This window comes from Uranotaenia lowii, chromosome 3, assembly GCF_029784155.1.
Source record: "Uranotaenia lowii strain MFRU-FL chromosome 3, ASM2978415v1, whole genome shotgun sequence".
In the NCBI taxonomy this organism is placed as follows: Eukaryota; Metazoa; Arthropoda; class Insecta; order Diptera; family Culicidae; genus Uranotaenia; species Uranotaenia lowii.
The window spans coordinates 31,926,658-31,954,029 of record NC_073693.1 but is presented as its reverse complement, the minus strand read 5'-3'; the positions used below and the strand labels follow the sequence as shown (position 1 = coordinate 31,954,029).

Below are 27,372 nucleotides of genomic sequence, written 5' to 3'. Positions count from 1 at the left end.
CATAAACACCAAATGACTGTGGCATTTGGGAAATATTAATTGATTATTTATTTTTACTATGAATAAATAGCTGGATAATACTGTTGCCTGGTTAAAAATTGTTTACTTATACTGTGTGCAAAGTTTAACTTCAATAGGACTCATCAATAATTAAAAAACACAAAAACCCTTTTAAATGAAACCTAACTTTTCCTAAATTTGCACTACCATTAAAAAAAGGAATTTAACAAACTAATTTGTAAACCTTTGATAACAAAATTATTCTGAATTACAAAAACGGAAAAAACTGTTAAATTGTCTAAATTGGCATTATTTTTCAAATTTTGCCACTTTTTTCAAGCCGGACCTTTTGAATTTCAAAACTCAAAACAACTTAAAAAACTGTAAAAAATTTGACAATTTTGAAAATTTTGACAATTTTGACAATTTTGAAAATTTTGACAATTTTGACAATTTTGACAATTTTGACAATTTTGACAATTTTGACAATTTTGACAATTTTGACAATTTTGACAATTTTGACAATTTTGACAATTTTGACAATTTTGACAATTTTGACAATTTTGACAATTTTGACAATTTTGACAATTTTGACAATTTTGACAATTTTGACAATTTTGACAATTTTGACAATTTTGACAATTTTGACAATTTTGACAATTTTGACAATTTTGACAATTTTGACAATTTTGACAATTTTGACAATTTTGACAATTTTGACAATTTTGACAATTTTGACAATTTTGACAATTTTGACAATTTTGACAATTTTGACAATTTTGACAATTTTGACAATTTTGACAATTTTGACAATTTTGACAATTTTGACAATTTTGACAATTTTGACAATTTTGACAATTTTGACAATTTTTGACAATTTTGACAATTTTGACATTTTTGACAATTTTGACAATTTTCACAATTTTCACAATTTTGACAATTTTGACAATTTTGACAATTTTGACAATTTTGACAATTTTGACAATTTTGACAATTTTGACAATTTTGACAATTTTGACAATTTTGACAATTTTGACAATTTTGACAATTTTGACAATTTTGACAATTTTGACAATTTTGACAATTTTGACAATTTTGACAATTTTGACAATTTTGACAATTTTGACAATTTTGACAATTTTGACAATTTTGACAATTTTGACAATTTTGACAATTTTGACAATTTTGACAATTTTGACAATTTTGACAATTTTGACAATTTTGACAATTTTGACAATTTTGACAATTTTGACAATTTTGACAATTTTGACAATTTTCGCAATTTCGACAATTTTGACAATTTTGACAATTTCGACAATTTTGACAATTTTGACAATTTTGACAATTTTGACATTTTTGACATTTTTGACAATTTTGACAATTTTGACAATTTTGACAATTTTGACAATTTTGACAATTTTGACAATTTTGACAATTTTGACAATTTTGACAATTTTGACAATTTTGACAATTTTGACAATTTTGACAATTTCGACAATTTTGACAATTTTGACAATTTTGACAATTTTGACAATTTTGACAATTTTGACAATTTTGACAATTTTGACAATTTTGACAATTTTGACAATTTTGACAATTTTGACAATTTTGACAATTTTGACAATTTTGACAATTTTGACAATTTTGACAATTTTGACAATTTTGACAATTTTGACAATTTTGACAATTTTGACAATTTTGACAATTTTGACAATTTTGACAATTTTGACAATTTTGACAATTTTGACAATTTTGACAATTTTGACAATTTTGACAATTTTGACAATTTTGACAATTTTGACAATTTTGACAATTTTGACAATTTTGACAATTTTGACAATTTTGACAATTTTGACAATTTTGACAATTTTCGCAATTTTGACAATTTTGACAATTTTGACAATTTTGACAATTTTGACAATTTTGACAATTTTGACAATTTTGACAATTTTGACAATTTTGTCAATTTTGACAATTTTGACAATTTTGACAATTTTGACAATTTTGACAATTTTGACAATTTTGACAATTTTGACAATTTTGACAATTTTGACAATTTTGACAATTTTGACAATTTTGACAATTTTGACAATTTTGACAATTTTGACAATTTTGACAGTTTTGACAATTTTGACAATTTTGACAATTTTTGACAATTTCGACAATTTTGACAATTTTGACATTTTTGACAATTTTGACATTTTTGACAATTTTGACAATTTTGACAAATTTGACATGACAATTTTGACAATTTTGACAATTTTGACAACTTTGACAATTTTGACAATTTTGACAATTTCGACAATTTTGACAATTTTGACAATTTTGACAATTTTGACAATTTTGACAGTTTTGACAATTTTGACAATTTTGACAATTTTGACAATTTTGACAATTTTGACAATTTTGACAATTTTGACAATTTTGACAATTTTGACAATTTTGTCAATTTTGACAATTTTGACAATTTTGACAATTTTGACAATTTTGACAATTTTGACAATTTTGACAATTTTGACAATTTTGACAATTTTGACAATTTTGACAATTTTGACAATTTTGACAATTTTGACAATTTTGACAGTTTTTAAATTAGGCAAATTATGGTGAAATTTCTCAAAGTTGACTTTTGGTACCTATAAAAATTTTTATGAAATGAGTATTTGTTTTTTTATTGTCAAGGTTAAATATTTAAATTAAATTTAAATTATAAACCATTTAGTTATATCCCTATTCATTAACGTTTTCATTTATTGAAATTTTACATGTCAGTTTTGCGGGACTTCCACCAGGGGGATTGAAAGTGCAAAATTGAAAACGTTTTCCAATTGATTAAAACTGTATACCTGAGGGCGTATTTTTTTGTGTTACATTTTTCCCCAGCCGATCCATTTCGATAATGGAAAAGCTGTGATGTGTGTGCTTGCTTACGTTTTCATATGAACGCGTTTACGATAACCGGTGTCGATGTCAAAAGACTGGCAAAAAATGGGTTTCAACAGTTCGCTGTTAATTTGGCCCCGTAATTGCTTCATTTATAACCATCCAGGGCACATTATCTGCTTTGTCATCAAAATTATCCAAGCCAAACAATCTCAGCAGCAGCATCAGCATCGAAGCGATGAAAAAATAGCAAACAATTATCTACCTTTCGAAAAGATCTTTCTGTTTTTCATCGCCAAACAGACTTGTGTCCCGAGGCAAAAGCTAATTTTCTCACCGCATTTTACGCCGCCCTCCCCCACCGCGGGGAAAAGAAAGTGGGCGGAAGTAATTTCAAAGAAAAATAACGCCCCGGATTCTCCGGAAAACTGCTTGGGGCGAGGTGGAGCTTTGCCTTCTGCAAGTTGGCAAACAAAATGCCCCCATTTTTCGGTTGATTAGATTCGCGAATTTCGCAACTTTAACGGTATGTTCTTGAACTCGTAAAAAGCAGGAGTCTGTTCTAAACAAGATCCCTTGGGGCACTAACTAGTGTAAAGTTACAACAAACCTTAGTATCTACGTTAGGTCTTCTCTAAAGGGATGTGTACAGAATCTAAGGATCGTTGGTAGTTTGGGTAGGATAATTAGTTCTCACACCTTGCCAGGAAAAACACGGACGTCTTCTGGCATGGAGCTTTGTATGGAGTTTAAAGCCCACATGTGACACGTCGAGAGCATAAAATCAGGCACATAAATTACTCTGTGCACAGGTATATGCCTGGTAACACTCGAACTCCGGTTAGGGCGTTCAAATTTTTCTGGAAAAAATCCTCAATTTTTTTAAATATTTTGACAAACGAGTTAAGAACTTTAAGAGCTTTAAATGGTCTTAATATTGATAATTTAAAGTTTTGAGTTTAAATCCAATTTTTAATCCCTTTTTTTCAAAGGTCGTCGGATGATTAAATTTGAATCCCAATAGACACCTTCCTGTTGAAGTTAATGAAATTACTTAATCTACAGCGTAAACAAATTCATTTGGGATGCTAAAAAGTATGGTCACCATCTGAGAAAATTCCTTGCTGTAGAAACCGAGATGAAGATGGGTTTAAACAAAAACAAAGATATGAAAAATGGTAACAACATTTGTCAATAATGAGCGGGTTGACAGATGCTGCGTTTGGCTGGTTATTCTGAAGCTTCGGCAACCAGGTAGAAACATAATGAATTGGCAGCAAGCAGGTACCCGGTACTTGTGATTCATAATTAATTCAATTTCAACTACCCTTGCTTGCTTGCCCAGTGTAATTATGGGGGAACCGAGAAAATATAATCAATTATGAATTGTCGAGTATCGGCCCCAGCAATATTTACAATGAATTGATAAATTTTGATGTTTGTGCTTTTGGAACCACAGAAATGTACTGTTTACTGGCTTTCTAAAATGTTATAATTATAATAATCAAATATCATATTAAGACTTTAACAGTAGCAGTAACTTTTTTGTTTGTATAGGAAAATTGAATATTTTGTACTGAAAAATCAACATTATTTTTGTTTCTTCTGTGGATCCGAGCCACCTTATGGTTTTGGTGCCAATTTGTAAATACTATCAAGGATATTTTCCGCTGAACAACTTTGCCGAAGACCGTATCTTCGTTTCTTATTAGGCAAAAAGTTATTAGCTGTTTAAGAGAGGTATGTCTTTTGGCATCGATAAACTGTAAATTCAATTGACATCACTGTTGGGTGCCTAGCGAGGCATTGCATGACTACTTTGTATGGAGCATTCGCGATGCCCCAGCAGTGATGTCAATTGATTTTATTGTTTATCATTTCCAAAAGACATACTCTTGTTAAACAGCTAATAACTTTTTTGCCTAATAAGATTCGAAGTTACAGCCTTCTACAAAGATGTCCATTGGAAAATATCCTTGAGAGAACTTATAATTGGCACAAAAACCATTAACAGGCTCGGTTCAACAGAAGAAACAAAAATGATGTTGCTTTTCCAGTACAAAATCTTAAATTTTCCCATAAACGTTCAAATTTACTCATGTAAACGTTACTTAAAAATTCTACAAAAAATCATGGATTAGTTTTGAACCAAAACAAAGCTGTTTAGACCCCAGGGTTTGAGAAATTCAAAAATGACCCCAAATCGACTCAGTCTACTTTAACAGTGGTATTCAAAGTGTTTATTCAGCTTAAAGTCAGGGTACCCCAGGGATGGAAAACTTTACCCAATGCTCAAAATACTTAGTTCAAAAATATTCGCGCGTTTCATTTACATTTGTATTTTGTTAGCTCGCTTTCCAACGAAAAATATTTAAACTTCAGAGTTCCCTACAGAAGCAACCCCTCAGAGTTGACCGATTGAGCCAAAATAGGCATTGAGCCTTCTGCTAAGCCATCAGATTTTGTCCAGTCTAGGATGGTTCGATCTTTAGGAGAAGATCGATCTCCAATATCGATTCATATAAACGGTCGTAGGATCGATCCACCTTACAAAAAATCAGAGCTGGAGGATCGATCTCTGATAGATAAATTTTTTCCATTTTTAACTAGGGAGAGCTAATTTTAGTAACGTTCTAATTTAGGTACTCGATGTATCGAAATCTGCGGACCAACCTACCACAAAACCCAATCTAATTTTAAGTACCAATTTCGACTATAAGGGAGCCAAAATGTTGCCTACGTGAATACGAGCCAGGGTGAATTTGGGCAAAACCGAGGAATAAATAATTCAATTAATGTCAAAAACAAAAACACATGACACATTGATGATTTTAAATCGTTTATAGTTTATTTATTCAAAAAACTTCGTTCTTATGCTAAAAAAAAGAGAATCATAAATGCCCAATTTTTTGGTATTGCAAATACAGTGAATATATTCAAACTTGGACAACCTGTCCAAAATGGACCATTCCCAAATTTTGTATTTAATATCCGAGCAAGTCTAGTTAAAACCAAGCAATCAGACACGCTTTGACTAAATGCCAAAAAGATGTCACTTTTTGGCATTCAATCTGTAATCAAAATATGTCGAAGATATCTCTGCTTAGCGAGAAAAAGTATGCTAAATATCATGCAGATCAAAAGATCGAACCGAAAAAAGACCGATCTAGTCGATTTCCTCCATGCTAAAGAATCGATCCTTAAAATCGAAAATCTCAGTTGAAAAAATTGATCTCCCAAAGATCGATCCATGATCGACCAATCATAGTCACTGAGGATGAGAAAATTGGATCCAAAAAAAAACCAGTTCACACAGTTTGGCGATCGCGCAAAGAGCGGAGATTCCGCGGTAGTTGAACACATCTCTCTTATCTCCCTTTTTGTGGACAGGAAACATGTGAGCTTCTTTCCAAAATGAGGGAAAGATTCCGCAGTCCAGCGATGATTGAAAGATGTGCCTTATAGGTGTCAGCAGAGAAGGCATAAAACGCTTCAAAAAAGTAGCTGGCATACCGTCCGGGCTCGTAGAAGATGAATTTTTTAGCTTAGCTGTCGCATCGTCGATCAGAATACCATTCAAAGATGACCCTAGGGGTGATATATTTTCGACAGCCCTGGTCAGTTGCTCCAAGGAAATTTCCTCAGTTGTGAAAATACTAGAAAATTTCTCGGCAAAAAGTTCACAAAATTCTGGATCAGAATTCGCTGTGTTTCTGTTCGGACTGGTCTTGAAATTAATTTATAACCGGTTTAAATAATTTAAATAGCTATGTCTACTGTCTTTTTTTGTAAGCAGCGTTTAGTTTGCAGTATTTTCCATTAGTGTAAGGGTATTTGTGCTTGTTGTAGTTTCGGAGCGCACTTTTTTTGGCCGTCTTCAGTCGCCGCAGTTCTTTAGTGACCCAGGGAGCCCGGAGATTTGTAGTCACCCTACGTTTCGGAACATGGCGATCAATGATGTAGTTGAGAATGTTCGAAAATGTCTCAGCAGCTGCGTTTGGATCAAAAGGATCGAGCTCAACTTTCCATTCGATGGACTCAAGAACGTGGAAGATAGCTTCAAAATCTACGTTTTTGAAATCTTGATAGAAGCATGCCGTTCTCTCTACGGGAGCATGTATTCTGGCGGCATCGAGAGAAACTCTTAATGGTGAGTGTTGCGGAACAGCTTTCACAAGAGTAGTGGGAGCTAAGTCAATCTTCGGAATCCTGAAACCTAACGAAATAGAGGTCGAGCATACGTTCTTTTTAATTTTTCGATTTTATTCATCTGACGTTAAGTTTCTGTACTCAGGGCGTCTAAGTATACACTAGAAGATGTCGAGAACGAAGAACGCACAGGGCCTGGAAACAGAAAGCCACTTCGGGAGGAGCACCATTTTAGACCGGACATGTTGAAGTTGCCGATGACGAGTATGTCATCCTCAAGAGGACAAATAGAGCTGACTTTAGACAGGCACCGCGAAAAGGACTCTGCGAAAACCAGGTCACCAGAACGATCAGGAGGCACGTACACTACGCATAGATGGAGTTTCCGATTACCGAGATCAATGCGGCTCCGAAGAAGCTCCAGATCGTCCCAGGAAACGTCTTCGATAAGCAAAGCCGGGAGTTTAGATCTAAGTAACACTCCACCACCAGTAGATTTTTGCTGTTAAGGGGGTTACGATCGTAACGAAACACTGCATAATCTGGACCAACAATCTGACTGGAGAGGGTACCGCCATTGAGCCATGTTTCGGTAAAGGCAATGATATCGTAGCAGGAGAACGAAGTAGCGAGCTGATAATCGATCAGGCAGGAATTGGCACATCCTATGTTCTGGTAGAAAATGCAGATAGAGTAGATACAGAGATACAGTACCGGAACGAAGACCGCTGCTGGAAAGGCAGATTCTGTCTCGCGGAGAAAAACTGTCTATGATATCATACTTGCCTGATAGCGCAAGCTGGAGAACCCCTTCGCCACATACGAACTCAGTGCCGAGACGACTGTTGACGCTGGTAGGAAACAGCTCGACTGAGTCGAAGTACTCCGGGGTCTCCGGAGTTCCTAGTTCGTTGCGTTTCGGTGCTGGATGCCCAGTAGAAAAGTCTCGTCGTAACCGGGTACTTGCCTGTAGATGTGATTTGGAGAACTCCATCGCTTGCAACGAACTCAGGGCCAGAACGACTGATGACGCAGTCAGGAAGCAGCGCGACTGAGTGGAAGGGCCCAGGGGTCTCCCAAGGGCTCAGATCGATGCGTCCTGGTGTCGAAACCCGAGAAGCAATCGAGGCACTTGTAGATGAGATGTGTTGGTAGATTTCGTAGGATCTGCGGTTAGGTGAACATTCATCACACAACGAGAATGTTCTTGGGGAAAAGGAATACTTGCCTGGACGAGCAGGCTGGAGGACCTCATCGCCACGGACGAACTCAGTGTCGAGACGATTGTTGGCGCTGGCAGAAAACATCTCGACTGAGTCGAGAGGCTTTGAGGCCTCCCAAGTGCCAAGTTCGTTGCGTCTCATTGGAGAAATCCCAGAAGCGTTGGCTGGTCCTCCCAGAGGTCAAGAAGTAAAAGCAGAGAGCCAGGGTCTCGTCGTCGTGGTCAGTTGGAATGAAAACCATGTGATTCCCATCAACCTTCAAACCTCTAAGAGGGTCTACCTCAAGGACACGGGACACCTACGGTTGTGGACAGACCCAAGCCAAAAACTATCGGTGTGGTAGCTTCAACAGTTGACAGGAAGAGTTGTACCGATGGGGCAGGAGTTTGAGGCCGACGGTTGAAGTTTTTTGGCTAATCCACAAATTCACGGAACTGCATCCCCGTGGGCTAGGTCGTTGTGTTCAGCGCGACATCTTCGAACGAAGGATCCAATCCGATTTTAAAAGAAACAAATCTTCTAATGGAGCCATCTACACCTTTCGGGAGCAATCGTTTCACTTTCACTGGTGAAGTTATATTCAGGCAACGAGAAAATATCTTGTTGACATCATCATCGGTAATTTGTGGTTGACGACCGGCTAGATACAGCCAGAACTTAGGTGCCGCAGGTGGAGGAACAACCAACGGGACTGAAAGATCACTAAGATCGATGGACTTAGTCTCAGTCAGACGATAGTCTAACGATAAGTCTATCATTACCTCGGCGACGCTTGATATTTGGTGACGGATGGAATCCCTGTCAGTGGTGGAAACGAGGAAGCTACCATATTGGTGGGTATTGCTTCGAAGCCATATCATCGACTTTTCTAGACTAAATGTCGAGCTGTTGCGATAAAGAAAGGCTTAGAAAAAAATTCTAACCTAATGTAAAAAAATCTTGTTAAAAATTTCGGCACAACTCGAACAACACAAAAGTTCCATAGAAGTACTTCATATAACTAAAAAATTCATTAGAAGTTCCTAATAGAACTCAAAAGTTCGTTAAAGTTCATTAGAAAGCACGATATTTAAATTTAATTTTCGAATTTTGTAGCTCGTTTAGAACGCAAAAAAATGTTACATGATACTTCTATGGACTTTTCAGGTTCGTTAAAATGTCTTATTGAGCACTTATGAAAAAATTTCGTTTTTTCTTTCTCGAGTACCTTTGATTCAGCCAAATGTGAACTTTGAATGCACATGATAAAGTAACTAGGCGACATGTACCAACGTTTTTGTATGTAAAATATGACCTACATCCAAACATGTTCGCTCGCATTTTCATGTGTGTGTGCGCTTCGAGTGCAACTGAGTTCCGTTTTATTAGATGGTTATGATTCCTCGGAAAACCAATTAAACTGGAACAAATATCAATTCATTCTTTTGTCACCCCCTCCTCCTTCGAAATTTCCAAAAAAAAAACCGGAGGGGGGGAATAAATAAAGTATAAAGTATTTTATGTAAATTTCGAAAAAAAAAAACAAATATCCGAAAGATTTGAAGATTAAAAAAAATATTAGAAAATAGGAGTTATTTCACCTTTTATATTTTTGATTTTAGTGAATATTTCAATGAAAATGACTTGATTTTATAGGTTTTGTGCAATGATATAGTATGCCCCCCCCCCCCCCCCCCCCTCGTGAGGTTCCAACGCCGAGTGACAAAAGAAGGATTTGAAATTTGTTCCGGCCTCTTAAAAACCGGATAGACTGGTGTTACAAAAATTTGCACCTTTTTATAAAAAATAGTGTTTTGAATAGTTAAAAAATTTCACTTATTATTTCTTCAAAAATTTTAAAACACTTCATTATGAGTTAGGTGATTGCATATCTTGGCCTGTGGCATTTTTTCCGAAGGTTGTAGTCGTTTTGTGTTACATTCTTGTTAGGTTAAATAAAATCCTTTTTTCTAGATATTTTTTGATTATTTTCACTGATCTCCTTAGGATGAAATTAAATTTTTTTAACATGTTGAACTGCCAGATAAAAAATACACACAAAATACTACACCATTAACTCACAAACACAACAGCTGAATTTTGATGAAAACAATAAGCGAAAAGCGAAGACTGTGCTAAAAGTTCGATGCTGTACACGACCAGCCGAGTCGACACTCACACGAAAACGGCATCTTTTCGGTAAGAAAGCTTAAAATACGATCAGCAGAACTAACTTGATAAACACTATTTTTAGTCCTGAAGTAGATCCAATAAGGATATAAACGTTGAAAACGCAAATTAATACGTCGTTTTTGCTAAATACAAGACTGCAAGCTGATAAAACTCCCCGAAAAAACATGGATCCATAAAATCTTAGCAAAAAAGTTTTCATTATGATCTCGTTATTGGTGGACCCCTCGACTTTGATTATTTGTTGCTGATAATTTTTTAACAGTCGCGGGCTCTCAAGGCAAAAAATGCGAGGTTTTCATTAATAACATTTTTTGCTTCATTGATTGATTGCTTTTTAAGATTATTTTTCAAAAAGCCGAAATTGGAACAAATATTTTGTCCGAAGAATGCAACACGATTGGGCTTAAAACAAAAAAAAAAAGTTTTGCGGTCGTCAAAACGCAAGGCGTAAAATGTACTTCTCTTGAGCAAAAAACCTTTATATCCCATTCACACCTTTGAGACTCAATCAACCCCTCCCCATGGTCAGAGCGAATTTGATTGATTTCCTTCGGGTTCGAGGTAAACTACCTCAATAATGTTCCAGTGAGGGAGATGTTGGCTGCAGTACACAGTGGTTCAAATCCCCAAAAAGCTGGAAAAAGTCCGGTTTTTAAGTACAACTAATTTTATTATTCAGGATTCGAATTTTCAATATTTAAGTGACGTTTTTCTAGGACTTTTTACAGATCTTCCATGGAACAAACTTGAACGACAACTTAGAAACAAAAATTAAAAAAAAATTTTATTGTTTACTCCAAACAATTAAAAAAGTCATCCATATCTCTAAAAAATTATAAATGTCTATATTGAAGTGATAATCTATTTAACATTTTGGAGATGAAAAACATCCTCAATTCTCATGAAGTTTCACTAAGTTGAGAACCCTTAATCTGATGATTATAAAATTTCAATTTCCTCTGTTTAGTTTTTGGGGTAAAAAAATTGCTTGTTGTTCGGTTCAATTTCTTTTGATTGCTTCGATTTATAGGAAAAATTCACCATAAAACAACAGTTTTAATATTCTTGCAACTAACATAGAGGAATTTTTGAGTCCACACTAAGTTTTAACTAAGATATTCGTATTGGATTGGCAAAAAAATTTAATTTTTCGGTATGAGACTCAAAACTTGTTTTGTAAATAAAAAAAAAATATAACAAACATTGTTTTTTTTATTTTTGCCAACATTTTTTTAAATTTTGAACCATTGTGCCGTAGACCTGGACTTCATGTTCGAATAATATCTTTATCTTAAATATATCGATCTCCGTGTTTAACTGAGTTTTCCTTTTCTTTCTTTTTCTTTTTGAATAGAGTAGTTTTAAATAATGTAAATACATAAACTCAACTTCACATGTTCGCTGATCTGGGCCGTTTCAAACGAAAAACATAGTGAAGAATTTTTTAAATAAGATTTAAGCATTTTTTTTGTATATAAAAAAAAGATACCTTAGCTCCTAAACGAAAAGGTTTGAGGCGTTTCAAATAAATTAATTTATTGGAAAAAATCCGTTCCCATGACCAATTTAGGTAGGAACGAGTAAGATTTATCATGTTTAATTCTTCCTATATAAACTTCTTAATTTTCAAACAATTTCGATGAAAGACCACCATCTTCGATTTGAATTGAAATCAGATTTTTGAAGTGTTACCAGTCTAAAACGCTCGAGTGAACATATTTTTCTCTGAAGAATGAATCAACAATGCTGTCGACAAAAGCAAATTTATTCACCATCCATTTGCAAAATAGATATTTGAAAATAAGTACAAATACCCTTTTTTTTATTTCCAAAGAGAGAGCATGGCATAATAATTTTAATGAGATTTTTATGAATTTCAATTTCGGATTCAGCGCCTGAATTTAAATTAGGGCAGGTTAATACTGTTCGCTATTTAAAAAAAAAATATTTTGTAAGCTAGTGTAAATGACAAAAATGACAAAAATGACAAAAATGACAAAAATGACAAAAATGACAAAAATGACAAAAATGACAAAAATGACAAAAATGACAAAAATGACAAAAATGACAAAAATGACAAAAATGACAAAAATGACAAAAATGACAAAAATGACAAAAATGACAAAAATGACAAAAATGACAAAAATGACAAAAATGACCAAAATGACCAAAATGACAAAAATGACAAAAATGGCAAAATGATCGATTTGAATAATTCCCATTATTTCAGTTTGCACATTTGATTGGATTCCAACTGTAGTGACACACATTGCGATGTGACGAGCTACCAGAGAAAGTTTTATTTATAATCATATCTATCATTCCGTTTCAAGTATTATGAAGTGGAGTTTGCAAAGATAGTTGTATATGTTGGTATGTATGATTCGTTTCCCGATCCTTTCCAAGAACTGTGATACTGCGAAACTGTTCGAGCTAGTAATAAAGCTCCTTCTCCGGAAAAGCCTTCTTACATCAAATACCAGTCACTACCAGACTGGTATACCGGTTTAATTTTCTCCCACAAATTTGTATGACGTTCTCCCTCGAAGCAGGAGAGACATGCCTTAGGCTAATAAAAAGCGTTCGGATCGGACGTGATTCTTAACCTACAGCAACAGCAAACTTTTTCCCAGTTCACCTACACTCTTCCTGTCGTCTGCTTTGCCTGACCTGCTCCACGTGTCCACCGGTTGAGAATTCCTTCTCTCTGAGTCCGAATTTAGAAAGAGCGAAAGCTCCACGGCACGATTTTACGAACGAAAGGTTTATCAGCTGGAAGGTTCGGTCTTCGAGGGATTTCCTTTCTCTTTCGATCTCTAGAGTTTGTTTTATGATGGAAAGTTGAATCAGCTGCTGGCTCATCTGGAGGGAAAGTGGAAAACAAACAACCAAACTGGGAAACACGCGGCTTTTTCTCTTGACAGGTTTTTCTCTCGTCTCTCGTGGAGCTTTGTTTCTTCCAAAAGAATGGGGGGATGATTGGAGAGAAATTTTTACCAGTGAATCCCTCCAGCTGTTCAAAAACCCATGATGGTTTTCTGTCCGGAGAGAATCACGAAGACCGGGAGAAGGTGAGACTAAAATGTGATCCCACTTTCCTGCTTCCCTTCATTGTGGAGTTGGAAGAATACATTTTCGGACAGAAAAGCTGGAGTTTCCCGCAGCCGGCCCGCGTCTGCTTTCGTCAGTTGTAATCTTCACGCGGTCGCGTTTGCAAGTGTGTTGTAAGAGAGCTTGCGGGAAACACAAAACACAATATTTAAAACGTCGCGCCAAAGTCGGAAACGGTACGGTTACCATACAGCCTACAGTATAGTACGGTTCGGTTGTTTGTTCCGCCAGACATGGATTTTTTTGTACAGGATTCTATTTGATTTAGGCTTCGTTCTTGAGTTCCGGGTAGCACAGGTATAAACGATCCTCCCCGCCTGGTTCATGTCCTCGTAACCTTCCGGCCATTTCCGGTCACCGATTTTGGAAACCGTTCGTTCGTTCGTTCGTGTCAAAGAAATAGTGTGTGCGTAAATATTCGTCGAGAAATCTTACCGGATTACCACCACACAAAGGTGTTACACCTGGCCGAAACATTATGATTGGAGCAACATCGCAGCGGGACGGTGGCTGCTTCTCATTTCGGAAGCCATCAGGCCGATGTTAATTATTCGGTCGGCCCAAGCTTTCGCTTGGCTTCTGAGGGTATCGATCGACCTTCGTCCAGTGTTTTGGGGAGATGGCAAAATCCCCGAATAATCGAAAGTGAAAGTGCCTCGTTCCTGTGAGTTATTATCACTTTTTTTTGAGTAAAAAAGGTAAAGCTCTCCCAAAGAAGAAAAAATTAATGGAAAAAGTGCCCTCCTGAAAAAAATTCAACCACTGATGCAAATGTGTACCGGCTTTGTTAGTAATAATTTAGGAAGCAACCAAAAAAAAATTCAAAAGCTTCGGGGATCAAGGTAAAAGTGGTCCTTCCTTCGGAAATCAAATTTGTGCCCCCATCTCCCTTAAATGATTGTGGTACTAGATGTCTCAACCTTACTATAGCCAACCCAAATCACAACCATTTCCATCGATGTAGCGTCATCGTTGTGTACAAAAATAATCATCGTCACTAAACGTATCCTAGAATTAAACAAAACATAAAACCCTATTTTTATAAGAGTGCTTTGGAGGAAAAGCTTTAATCGCGGATCTCGCTGCAGCAGACCATCGTTCTGAGCCTTCTGCTGATATCCCAAAAGGAAATTCGGTGGCAATAGCTGCGTTCTCTGCGGTGGGTCACGAATACCACACCAATACTTATTAGGACGTCTACGAAGATGCACATCTGTAAATGCATTATCCTTAACGTGGAACTCTGGAAAAACGTCTCCAAAATCTTATGATAAAACAGGTGAGTGCTTTTACGTTCCCAGGGATCATCCACTGTTTTGATACAGCTGAACATTCAGAAGTTGGAAGAAGTACAGAAGTCACACGATTTAGAGGTTCTATAGCAACTTTCCAATATTTTAGTATGAAAATATACGCTTTAATGTCATGTCATGTAATGTCATATGAAATGTCTTAAAATCTTTTTAAAAAATCTTCAAATGTAGGTATAAAATATAACTTTCAAATAACCTGTTATATCCAAGTGGATATATTTGTTCCAAAACAGATCAAACATGTGACTTTAACTCAATCAATTTGATAATCTTTGTTTACATCTTTGTTTGTTTGTTTGTTTGGGCTCAGTCGTCTTCAGAGCTAAAGGTCTGAAATTTTGCTTGGGTGCTCGCTCATTAGGACCAGGAATAGAATGAAAAATGCTTTTAGATTTTCGGATGATCACTATTGAAGGGGGTCGTCCATACAACACACACACTATTTTAACAATATTAACGTCATCGGATTGAGATGAAAATTCAAACATATGCATGTGGTTTGAAGGACGTAAAATCATCTCATATTTTGAGTCAGGGGTCGCCAAAAAGGAGTCGTCCACATTTTTGCTATATTGACGTTATAATGCATTGGATTTGAATAAGAAAATTGGCACACGGGGATTTCAAGGGACTAGCAATTCATTTCATTTACCAATTTTGTGTGAGGGGTCGGCAAAAAGGGTCGTCCAAAAAACTGTTCAGTATTTTTAAGATTTACCGTTATTATGCTCCGGATCGAGACGAAAATTGAACAAGAAATCGGTTACTTATTTTAAACTTTGTATAAGACGATAAAAAAGGGGCCGTCCATATTATCTGGTAACACTTCAATGCTTTTGCAATAGTTTGGTTACAATGCATACGAAAAAGATGAAAATTTGTACCCGAGTGTTTTTTTTTGACGGTCTAAAGGCTAAATAAGCTAAAAAATAAGCTAAATAAGCTAAAGAGTCGTTTATAAATACTGTTAAAAGTTGTATATAATATTGTAGAGAAAATGTATTACAATTACCATTTGAAACCGAACTCCTCACCACACAATAAAAACTAAAAGCAAAATGGGGTTCACAAAGGATCAGCTAGTTTTATATAGCATTCAGATGACTTTGAAAAATGTTAAAAAATTTATGACTTATTCCAAGAGCCCCTCAACTGGAGAATCGATTTTTATTTTTCATTAGAGATGTACCGAATACTCGGTCGACCGAATATTCGGCGCTGAATACCGCCAAAAAACCGTTAAGCCGAATATTTGGCTCACCGAATAGTTGAACTAAGTATTCGGCCGAATAGACCGAATAGGCCGAATATTTATTTTTTTAAATTTATACAACAACAGACTTTTCAAATTTTTCAACTGCTGTTGGATAATTTACATAATATTTAAAAGCAATGTTGAAAAATAATTCAAAATCATCGAAAAGTTATGGCTCAGTAAAACATTTTAGATGTATCCATGTATTTTTCACTGTAGATAGCTATATACTTTGATTATCGTTTATTCTAAATTTTCTTGATATATCCAGGGTTGCCCTTGCCCATGAACCAAATAAAGAATTCGATAAGAGTTAAGTCTGACCGGGATGACCCGGGTAAATTAAGATTTTCTTGCTAAATCAAATTAAAAACAATCGAATGTCTAAAATTTTTAAATTTTGTGTTACAAAACGATTTTTTAATGTAAATTTATTCGTTAGAAACGATTTGAACCCTGCTGTTATAATTCGATGAAAACATTTAATTTCAAGTCATTTTAGTTCTTGTTCCTCTTGTATATTTGAAAATAATGCCTAGTTTCTGTGCAGATTACCCCTTTTTTACAAGTTTTTTTTTTAAATCGTTCAGACCCGGCCGTGTGGATACGTGTCGCAAAAAAGTATTGTAACTTTATGGTTAAAGACCATCGTTATTTTTGGTAACATCTAGCAAAAATTAGAAAATCATCTAATTCGATATAAAAAAGCAATTTCAAATAGCATGGCACCTTTTTTTGAACATGTTTTGTCTCAGATTTCAATGAAACCGAATAACTTTTGTGATAAACACGACAAGTCATCTGATGTCCTTTCAGCTGATGGTGACATTTTGAAAATCAAAGAGACCTCTACTTAAAAAAGATCTGATTTATTTGGTTGGGAATAATCGACTTTGAACATGAGGGATATTAAGATGCCAGAAATAGAAGGATTCTATTAGAAATAGAAGTATTTCTATTGAAAACTCAAGAGAATATTCGACCGAATATTCGTTTGGCCGAATAGTTGAAAAGGTCAATATTCGGTATTCGGCCGTTCGCCGAATACCACTATTCGGTACATCTCTATTTTTCATTATCAAAAAATGAATTGCACACCATTAGAAAGGTTGTATTTTGAGCTTCATGTTCCATCAAAAGATTTTCAGTTCCTTTTTTTCAAGAATTGAGAATGTATTCAAATAAATTGATCTTAACAACTATTCATTATTTGAAATATTTAAAAAATAGCTATTGTGGCATCCCAGATGTCCCTCTGACTTTCACAGTCTCAAGAATATGAATAGACGAGCTCACAACGAGGGTTGCCAACGGATTTCCACTGATCGTATGTTTTTTTTCTGTCACAATCAGTTATGCGTTCTGACTCTCAATTAAACATACATTAAAGATATTTCCTGCCATATTGAAACCATGACCATTTCGAATTTTCATAGTTTCTTAGAAAAATTTATGTCCTTACCAGAAAGTCTGGAATTGTCAGGAAAAAATCGTCAAAAGTCTGGAAACCTAAAAAAAATTCTGGCAGAAGTTCAAAATGTCTGGAATTTCCAAACAAAGCTGGAAGTATCTAGTTATCGATTTAGTCAGTTGTGAGTCAATCTCGGATGAAACCTGAAATGGGCCGTCCTAGATTCCACAGCAAAGTCAAAAACCATTGCAAAATTATGTAAAAAAGTCTTTTTTACAGCATGATACGAGATGAAGAAAACTCACTGCAAGCTTACCCTAGAATCGGTGATAAAGGTACCAATCTATATTTAAGCGTTGTGATGTCACAAAAACTCCATTGTTTTTCAAATCATGATTACTTTAAACGTCACAAATTGTCTCTTCAAACATTTTGAGAAGAACTCAATGCAATTTTCAGAATAAAAATCGGTTCAGAAGCAAAAACCCGCTAATAGCTTCTATTACTTGCTGGCATTTTGTTCAAAGAAAATTAGTATTAATGAATTAAATGCAATGAGATTCTAAAAAAAATTTGAACATGGTAAATTTTATAGATTACTAGCAGACCCGGTAAACTTCGTCTTACCATGTTCAACTTGACGTCTATTTTCAATTTTTCCTAGTTTTCTGATACTTAAGTTATAGACTTTACATATTTCAACTTAAAATGTTCCCAAACAGCACTTGTCATGGCATTAAATCTGACGATTTTGTATACTGCAAATTCCTTTTTTTTTATTCAAGCAAAAAATGCAAATTAATTCCTTTTAACTTTAACCCAATGAATCAACGAAACAATTGGTTTTGAAAAGAGGAAAACATATGTTAAGATATATTCACCCATTATTTAAAAGATTCTAATTGAAGCATTGGGATGTTCTGATTTCAAAATTTCCTTAACATTGTTGGTGGTGATCTGTGATTTCATTTAGAATTATGTTATATTTTTAAGATTTAATAAAATTTAATTGAAAAGCAGATTTCTTAAAATTCAATAGATCGAAATTAAATAATCTGTTCAGGCTTCGATGGTTTCGTGAGTTCATTTCAAAAATGAAACATCGGGGCAAATTCAAGCAAATATCACCACAGTTCAACTTTCATTTTTTCTGAAAAAAATAATCTTTTCATAAAAAATATTAGTTATGTTGACAAAAAGAAATATCGAAGTATACATTTATCCCATTTATTGGGGCAAGTTAAAACACGTAGGTCTTTTTCAGATGCGTCAGTGAAAAGACTTTAAAATGAATTTAATACTTGTTCTTGTTTGTCTGTTTTATCAACTTTCATTGAGTTTTTCTCCGGAATAAATTAATGCTTGGTACTTCAATTTCACTGAATGCTGTTCAACCAAAAGAGCTTTATAATAGTTTTGAATATCCGCTTCAGATTCAACACTCGGGATATCCTTTCTGGCCATTTTGGAGATAAAATTCTTGAATTGTAGATGTTTCATTGCTAAATGGCGCGTTTTCACTTATTCCACCTCAGAAATTACAGGAATTTATATTACTTTTAACACTTTCAGGTCATAATAAAAGTTCATCATAAAAATCTGCAGCCCCTGGAATATCAATCACAAGAAAAACTTTTCAACAAAAAAGTGAATCAAAAGTCTCTTCTATGTAGCCAAAATATGTTAAACAAAAACATACTATCCATGTTAAGATCGTATTTGAATTGTGTGTAAACAATTAGTAAACGTGTAAACAGTTTTTTGATGAATGATTAAAAAAAGAAGAGTTGAGTTTATTTAATCAGTCAGTTTTTTTGGGCCCACCAATTTTTAGATGAAGAAATAATGTATACATTTTTTGTAAAAGTTGAAAGTTTGCACTTGCTCTAGTTTACTTTCTTAATTGATAATTCTTCCGGAAAATGCATATCCTCACTTTTTGTTATTGAAAATTAGATTATTTCATTGATAACTTCAACTTACGTTTGCAAAAAATCAAAAACTTCATTCGGCCTTTAAAAATTTCAATCCTATCTAATCTATTTCAAAGAACAGACTCTTGTTCAGATGATGTGTCCAGCGTTCTAGGCGTATTGGATTATACGAAATTGAATGTAAAGCTTCCCAATTTCTTATTTTCAAACGTCCGCAAAGTGTCATCATTATTTCATATTTATCTTTACCAAATTCATATTTTTTGGACAACAATTTACTACTTAAATTAACACAAATTAAAAATGATTTTAATATTTGAAATCGTTTATATGGTATTGATTCGATCGATAAAATATCAATCCGTGTCACATCTAGGCGTCATTTATTACCATGTGCTGTGTACAAATAAGCAAGAAAAAAAAACACATCTAGGTTGCATATCGCCCCCACGTGCATAAGAAATATAGGTAGGTACTTGGTTGAGAAACAGGCGCCAAATTTTTAAATTTTTCCAGCGATCAATGAACAGTATGCTTTGGTTACTATTATCTTGCAACGACGTTTGCTAGCGACGCCTCGCCCATGGAGATGAAAAACAAACCCCTCAAAGAAAAGAAAATTTCTAAAAATGGATGCCCGACTTTTCAATTTCAAATTTTGACAAAACAAATATTATATGTTTTATTCGATCAGCAAAATGTCAACCTGAGTCACATCTAGGCGTCATTCATCACCATGTGCTGTAGAAACGAGCTAGGAATCAAGAACAAAAAAATCACATCAAGGCTTTATATCGCCACCACTTGCATTGAAAATATGCTTGGTTGAGAAATACGCGCCAAAACATTCTCACTGATCAGTATGCTATGCCATGGTTACTATCTTCTAACGACGTCTGCTCGCGACGCCTCGACCTTGGAGACGAAAAACAAACCGCCCAAAGGAAAAAAAAATCTCGAAAAAATGGAAGCCATGACTTTTATTTCATTCAAAAAACTACAAATTTAATTATTACGGCAATTCATGCGACTTTGTGTTGTTTTTATTCGATATAAACCGATTCGCATGGCTACAGAATATTCTAAAAATAATTTCATTCGAATCGTTTGGGTCATTTCGGAGGAGTAGTACTACAAACACCGTTACAAGAGAATTTTATATAATAGATTATTTAATATACAACAAATTGATAAAAATTGACAAAAAAAGACTTTTAACTGATTACAAAACTTAAAAGATATGTACCAGCACAAGGTCCCATACACAATTTTGCTAGCGAAAAAAGTCGTGAAACGAACCTGAAGTTTGAATGAAATTTTGGGGATTTTATTCGGGCTGAACAAGAAAAACAGATTTTCACTAATAGTTTTGTTCTTTATCAACCGATTTTTTTTTGATAATTTGAGTGTTTGTAAAGCTTTTATTATGACAGTATTTCATCTGAAGATAACATTTCGATTAGAGTTATCATAAACAGTTATTTAACTTCGGGTATATAAGCATCGATTAACAACCATCCATGTATTTTTCAATAATTGACCCTTCAGAAACTAACTTTTGAAACTGAATATCTTTTTTATCATAACTCTTATACAAATGAGACTTCAGGATTAAATATTTGTAATAAAAAAAAAGCTATAACAAAAAGAAATCGGCCTATGGAGACTTAAGTACTTGATGCAAAACTGGGGTTTCATGTTCCTTTCAAACAAAATTTCTCGTAATGCTTTACAAATTTCAGGCTCATTGCGCCATCTCTTTCTGTGGCCCGGTTTCCCAAATTTAGCATTGAACTTTGTGATAGGTCTAGGTTCAAATCTAGCTCGCAACTTAAAAGATTTTCATAAGTCGGCCGATTTAGGCACTCTAGTATCCATTTACAAAAACAAACTTTTAGTAGTTCGAAGGCTTTTGTAATTATCATTTATTTTTCCTTTCCTTTGCAATAAAATATTAAAAATATTTTGAAACACATTTTAACGCTACTTCGAATAAGTTTTTCCTTGTTTTAATTTTTTTTAAAATAATATTCACGTGATCGCACAAAAAATTCGAATAAAATTGATGTGCGCAGTATTGCATACCTCAACTCCATATGGGCCTTTTTGGATTAAATGCACTTGATGTTTTGGAATAAAATGGATCTACTTCATCCCCAAATCACATTATTTGTTGAGTTTCTATGCTTTTTTAGTAAATTAAGCATTCATTTTATGATTATACTTTCATATAGCTGAACATAAAATTCCGCGACGTCATAACGCTTTGCAAAACCGTGTTTCAAAAAGAAAAAAAAATTGCGTTGTGACGTCACGAAACTAAATTGCTCGAAAATAAATTGAAATCAAAATAAAAAAGAATATAAAATCAGCGATTTGTTGGTTGTAATGAATTTTAAATTTTAAAAGTTTTTCAATAATTTTCTCACTTTCATCTTTTATTTTTAATTTCAATAATACTCAACATTTACCTGAATATTTACTGAATAAAATCCAGGAATATTCATTTTAAAGTCTTTAAGTAATCTTAAGTTAACATGAATCTTTCAATTAATAGAATTTTATTAATTCCTCACAAATAAATCAAAGGTTATAAGTGAATATTTACAATAGACCTTGAAATTTCATAAAGTACAATTTTACAAGACGTTTGAACTTTATGAAAATGAAAGATATTTTTCCTTATTCTACCCTTTCTTTTACTGCAAATCTTCTTTCACTGATGAATATCGAACAAGCTAAGAAAAAGTTTTACTAGCCACCGTAAATGTCGTTACATTTTTTTTTAAAGTGGAGAAAATATTTCATAATAAAAACACAACGTTTGATTTGTTGGGCCCTCGTAAAATACTTGTTTTCTCTATTCAATAATTAAGAGAAAGTGGAGTATCATTTATTGTAGGGTTTTCATAGTTCAATGAACCAGGAAAGCAAACTAAGGTTTAATAGGCCCGATTGAAAGAATATTTTAAATATTTGGCTGGATTCGTTCACATTACTAAAAAAACACAAAAACTCAAATTTTTGAACTAGCTCTGTATTAATATGTTTTAGTTTTGGGAGTTTGGAAAACTACAGCAGCTCGCTGACGTGTTTAGATAATAAAAAAAAATAAGTTTTTATTCTCACTTTCTTCTTAATTTTTTTCAATAACGACGGAGTTCTGCCAGATTTTTTCAGATTTTATGAGAAAAATTCGAAATCATATGCTTAGATTTTACCAGTTTTTGGAAATAATTGTCCTGATTTATTAAGTTCACATAATGCGGTAAAAATACTACAATTGTCACTCTAGGGGCCCCTTAACTTGATTAGAGAAAGTTTGCCAGATTGCTTAGCTTTAACCGGACTTCTTCGGATATTTTATACAAAATTCAGAAAAAGTTCTGTCCACTCCGGTTGCTCGCATTTCGTTGAAAAAGGCCCGGATTTTGCCCAGATGTATTTACTGTGTTCGCAAAATTCAACAAAAAACTCAAAAAAAGCTATACTAATTCATAATTTTTTATATCAAACTGGCATTTTTTTTAGCGAATTCATTCAAAATTATGTTCGGTTTTCAGGAAGCCTTAAATAAGATTTGAAGGCTCTTTGTTTATTTTGCTGAAAAAAAAATAGTTTCAAGTATTTTTCTGCCTAATTTTCGTTGTGTTTGAAAATAAAATAGGTCGAATTTGCTCGGCCCGGATACGTGTGCAAAAAAATCTGGACACTATATTAGAGGAAAACCGTTGGAGATACTACTTCATGGAAAATCCGCTAGCGGCCCTACGTTCATTCCGATTTCCTTAAAAAGATTTCCCCAACATAAAATTATTATTGAAATAATGTACATCTTTTGTTTTTCTTCGGGAGGCCTCCGTTGCCCTCCGCTTAATCTGGCTTTTTTCCCTCAGGTAATGATAAAATATTACAAAAAATGTAAAACTAATCATACCGACACTTTGTAAATACCTATTATTGCCACCGGGGGCTCTATGACCCCTTCAACTTTTTCCGCTAATACTTTCTTGTTTATCAAACAATTTTTTCAAAATTTATGGTTTTGAAAAGCTTTTAACGTGGCTCAAATATGATTTTATGACAATCATTTATTTTAAAGTTATTAAAAGTCAAAGAAAAAAAAATCCGAAAAACATGCTTCGAGAAGAAGGCTGTAGGTCATAGGTCGGCAACATACGGCTCTTTTGATGTTAAACTGTGGCTCTTTAGTTCACTCCGCTTATATTATATTTATTTTTGAATGAAATATTTAAAAAATCGTGCTTGACCTGGCACACGGACTTTCATAGGTCCAGAACAGAATTTTTAAACCGCATCAGCTGTAGGAACAAGCGGAAGGACCAAATGGAAAAATAGCATTTTTTTAAACCTAATTTGACCAATTTTAGCTTTTTACTACATTTGAAGCTTCAGCATAGAGATCAAGATTTAATTTATCATTAACCGTAAATGCAAAGAATAACTCTTGTTTTAAAACAACAAAACTTAAATCAAATTATTTATTTTCAAAACGTGTGTTGTCAAAACGATTTTTGAATCAATCGAACAAACACGCTTTTGTCCTCTGTGAAAATAAATCAGTTGTAATTTCCAAAATCTCATTAGAATTATTCAACAATTTCGATAAATATTTACAACTTTGACGCTTAAAATATAAAAATATTGAAAAAACCACCTCCTCAATCCTATCGTATTCATTTGAATTTTAAACGAAAAATTTAATTACCTGAATATTCAAATTTTAATGTATTGAATATCTCATTGGCATTCCAGATTGCCCGGTTTACCAGGGGCTTGCTCAGATTTTCAAAGAAAAAAATGGAAAATGCCAGGTCTGGTCCGGTTTTCAAAAAGGAATTTCAAATTTTCAATTTGTTTTAGCGAAATAAATTCGCATGTTATTTTTTGAAATTGTGAGATATGACCGTTTAACCGCTTATGTGCCTTGATAAAAATCATTTTTCGTGTGTTTAGTTTTCAGCTTTACGATTGCCTTTTTATGGAAAATACCTAGATTCTGGCTGGATAAAATACTGATAATACTGATTTTCAATAACTTAATTAACCTTTTCAGTTCGAAGCAGTTTTTTTTTATAATTAAATTTTATGTAAATTGAAAAAAAAAATGTAAACCTTTGAGTCTTTGAACACATTTGAAATTTCAAATGTGATGCGCGCAGCAAATATTTACCATAGCACACCAATTTTGATCAAAGATTCAGTAACGGATTTTTTTTTTCATTTTCGATTAAGAGTATATCACTGTTGATTTATTGTTATTAATTTTTGGTTAAGAAACTTTAATAGTATCCTTGAACTGATTTGCCAAGTACTGTTTCTTTATTATTTGTCAAGATTTTTCTATAAAGGCAACCAAATCATATTATTACAGATTTATACTGGTCAAGCAGCTTTAGCCAGCACTGACGTGCAACAATGTATTAAATTTAATTTTTCATTCAATTGGACGCACAATACTGAAGAATCACATGTGACATAAACTGAGATTTTTCAATTTTCCATATGCATAAAATCCTGAAAACACGATCGCTTGATGTCATGAATTTTTAAAATTCTATCAGTTGTCAGAAGCATAATTTTTTGAAAATAAAAATTTTTCGACTACTACAGTTGCATTTTTCCTCATACTTCTGGATTTAGAAAGGGATAAGCTTAATCTGAGGAATGTTTCAAAAAGCTTGATAATTTTAAGGAAAATATATTTACTATTATTTTGAAAGCTTTACTTTGCCAAAGAAATTATAAATAATTTGCTTTTGTAAATATGTTCAAATCATTCACATTGTGCAAATATTCATTTAAGCTTAACATGGATTTAAAACTTTCTTTACTCGATATTCTTCAACGAATTAAAATTGATATACAATCAAACAATGTAAGAAGAGATGACGATCCAGAAGTAAATCCATGTACTTATCTAATGGTAATTAGAAACAGATTTAAAAGAAGAATCCTAGAGTTAGAGAAAAAACACTAACGGGTTCGAAGTTATTCTCGTAAACCTAATGTTCATTGATCATTCATAAATTTTGTTTTTTTTATTTAAAACCAATACAATAATTCTTTAATGTGGCTCTTTAAAACTCCGAAATATTGAAAGTTTGAGAGTTTTGGCTCTTCCGACCAAAAAGGTTGCCGACCACTGCTGTAGGTCAGTTATCAAGTGCTCGAAAAAAAAATCACTTAGTGCTTGAAAAAGCTGAAGTTAGAAGCTATATATTGCACATAAGGAAATATTTTTTAAAAATTTCTTTGAATCTTGGCCACAAAAAAATGTATAAAAAGTAGTGTAAAAACCGTACTTTTTGATAAGTCAACAGCCAAAGCTGTTTCAGCCACAGTAAAAATTTTTTGAAAAGAGAATTGGAAAGTTGACGTAATTTGTGACATTTTGGCATCTTTAGATTTATTATAAACGAAACACAGAATTCTTAACGGCAAATTTGGACCTTTTATCAAACTGCATTGTCCGAGACTATTCCAGCACCTGAATTTGGCTTTGCACTGGATTTTCAGTATGCTTACAAAATATTTTGGCAACAAAACTCAATGCACAAGAAAGGAAATTTTATATCGGTTCTAGCAATGTAATTAGTGTCGGTGCAATGCTTGACAAAAATTTGATATCATATTTTTTTTAAGCACCGCATCGTCAATGTTGTGTCAAGTTACATCACTAGAACCGGTATGAAATGGCCTATCTTTTGCATATAGTTTTATTGCAATAACCTTATGTTAACATACTCAAAATCCAGTACAAAGTCGAATTAAGTTGCTAGAATAGTCTCCAAATACGCAGATAGTTAAAAAGTTCGAAAAACAGCTACCTTTGAATGGTCGTCAAAAATTTTGTGTTTCGTGTTTTATAAATCAAAAGTTGCCAAAATGTTACAAGTTACATCAACTTTTCAAATCAAATATTTTAAAAAAATATTTCCATACATGCTACATACAGCTTCTAACTTCAGCTTTCTCAAGCACTAAGTGAACTTTTTTGTTCGAGCACTTAATTATTGAATTACAATCTTTTTCCCGAAGCATGTTTTATCGGATTTTTTTCTCAGACTTTAAATTACTTTAAAATAAATGATTGTAGCCGAATATTGGTTGAGAAACAAGAGAGTTTTGGCGGAAAAGTGTTAGGGGTCATTTGACCCCCGCTGGTTTAAAAAGGTACATCTACCTCATACGTTTTTCGAAACCAACAAACTTTTTAAAATTCATATTATGAAAAATACGTTTATTTTGAAAATTACTAAAAATCAATTAAAAAAGAAGTTGTAGGCAGAGCAAGTACAAATACTATCATTTGACCTTCTTCGGTACGTTCAGTGTTAATAAACATTGCTTGTTTGCGCATCCTTTTTGAACTTTACCTTGTTATGTTTCACAATAAGCCGAAAAAAGTCTAATAAATTGCAACAAATTGCTCAACATGCTCGTTCCCGTTCCATTCCAATTGAATCAACTGAAATCAATCGAACATAACTATCTAGATCCCGCGTTGCGGGATATTAGTGAAATTTCCCCCTAGAGAGAGAGCGACGAAGAACGAACAGGAAAGATTGAATGTGCGGAATTGAACCGAGTTAAAGCGCTCATCAGTATGCTACTGGTAGCATAAATCATTGGCCTATGAATAATAATCATCCATCTTGTGCTGTTGCTGATACCGCACCTTACCTTTTTTTTCCTCCAGCCCAGCCGAGCTCTCGATTTCATTCATTTCCCCAACGACCCCAACGGCTCATTCATAGGATGGAAAAAAGGAAAGGAGAAATCAGTGGAAAATGGGGTTCTGCTCCCTTTCACCTACCCACAGGTGGACGTCAAGCGTCGAAGAATTTGTGGCGGGATATTTTTTTCCTTCTTGCAGCCTCTAGAGGTCTTGCTGTTC

The 27,372-nt window shown here is 33.9% G+C and overlaps 1 protein-coding gene across 18 annotated transcripts in view; it reads left to right on the top strand.

Annotated features, from left to right (window-relative positions):
• LOC129754341 (potassium channel subfamily T member 2) overlaps positions 1-27,372 on the top strand; it is a 605,891-nt gene that overhangs the window by 125,458 nt on the left and 453,061 nt on the right. For 3 of the 18 annotated variants that reach the window (XM_055750338.1, XM_055750335.1, XM_055750336.1), the window contains exon 1: positions 13,634-14,817. The exons of the other annotated variants lie outside the window; for them this stretch is intronic. The gene's annotated coding sequence lies outside the window, so the exon portion shown is untranslated. Of the gene's footprint in view, positions 1-13,633; positions 14,818-27,372 lie in introns of those variants that run through there. 18 annotated transcript variants of the gene reach the window in all.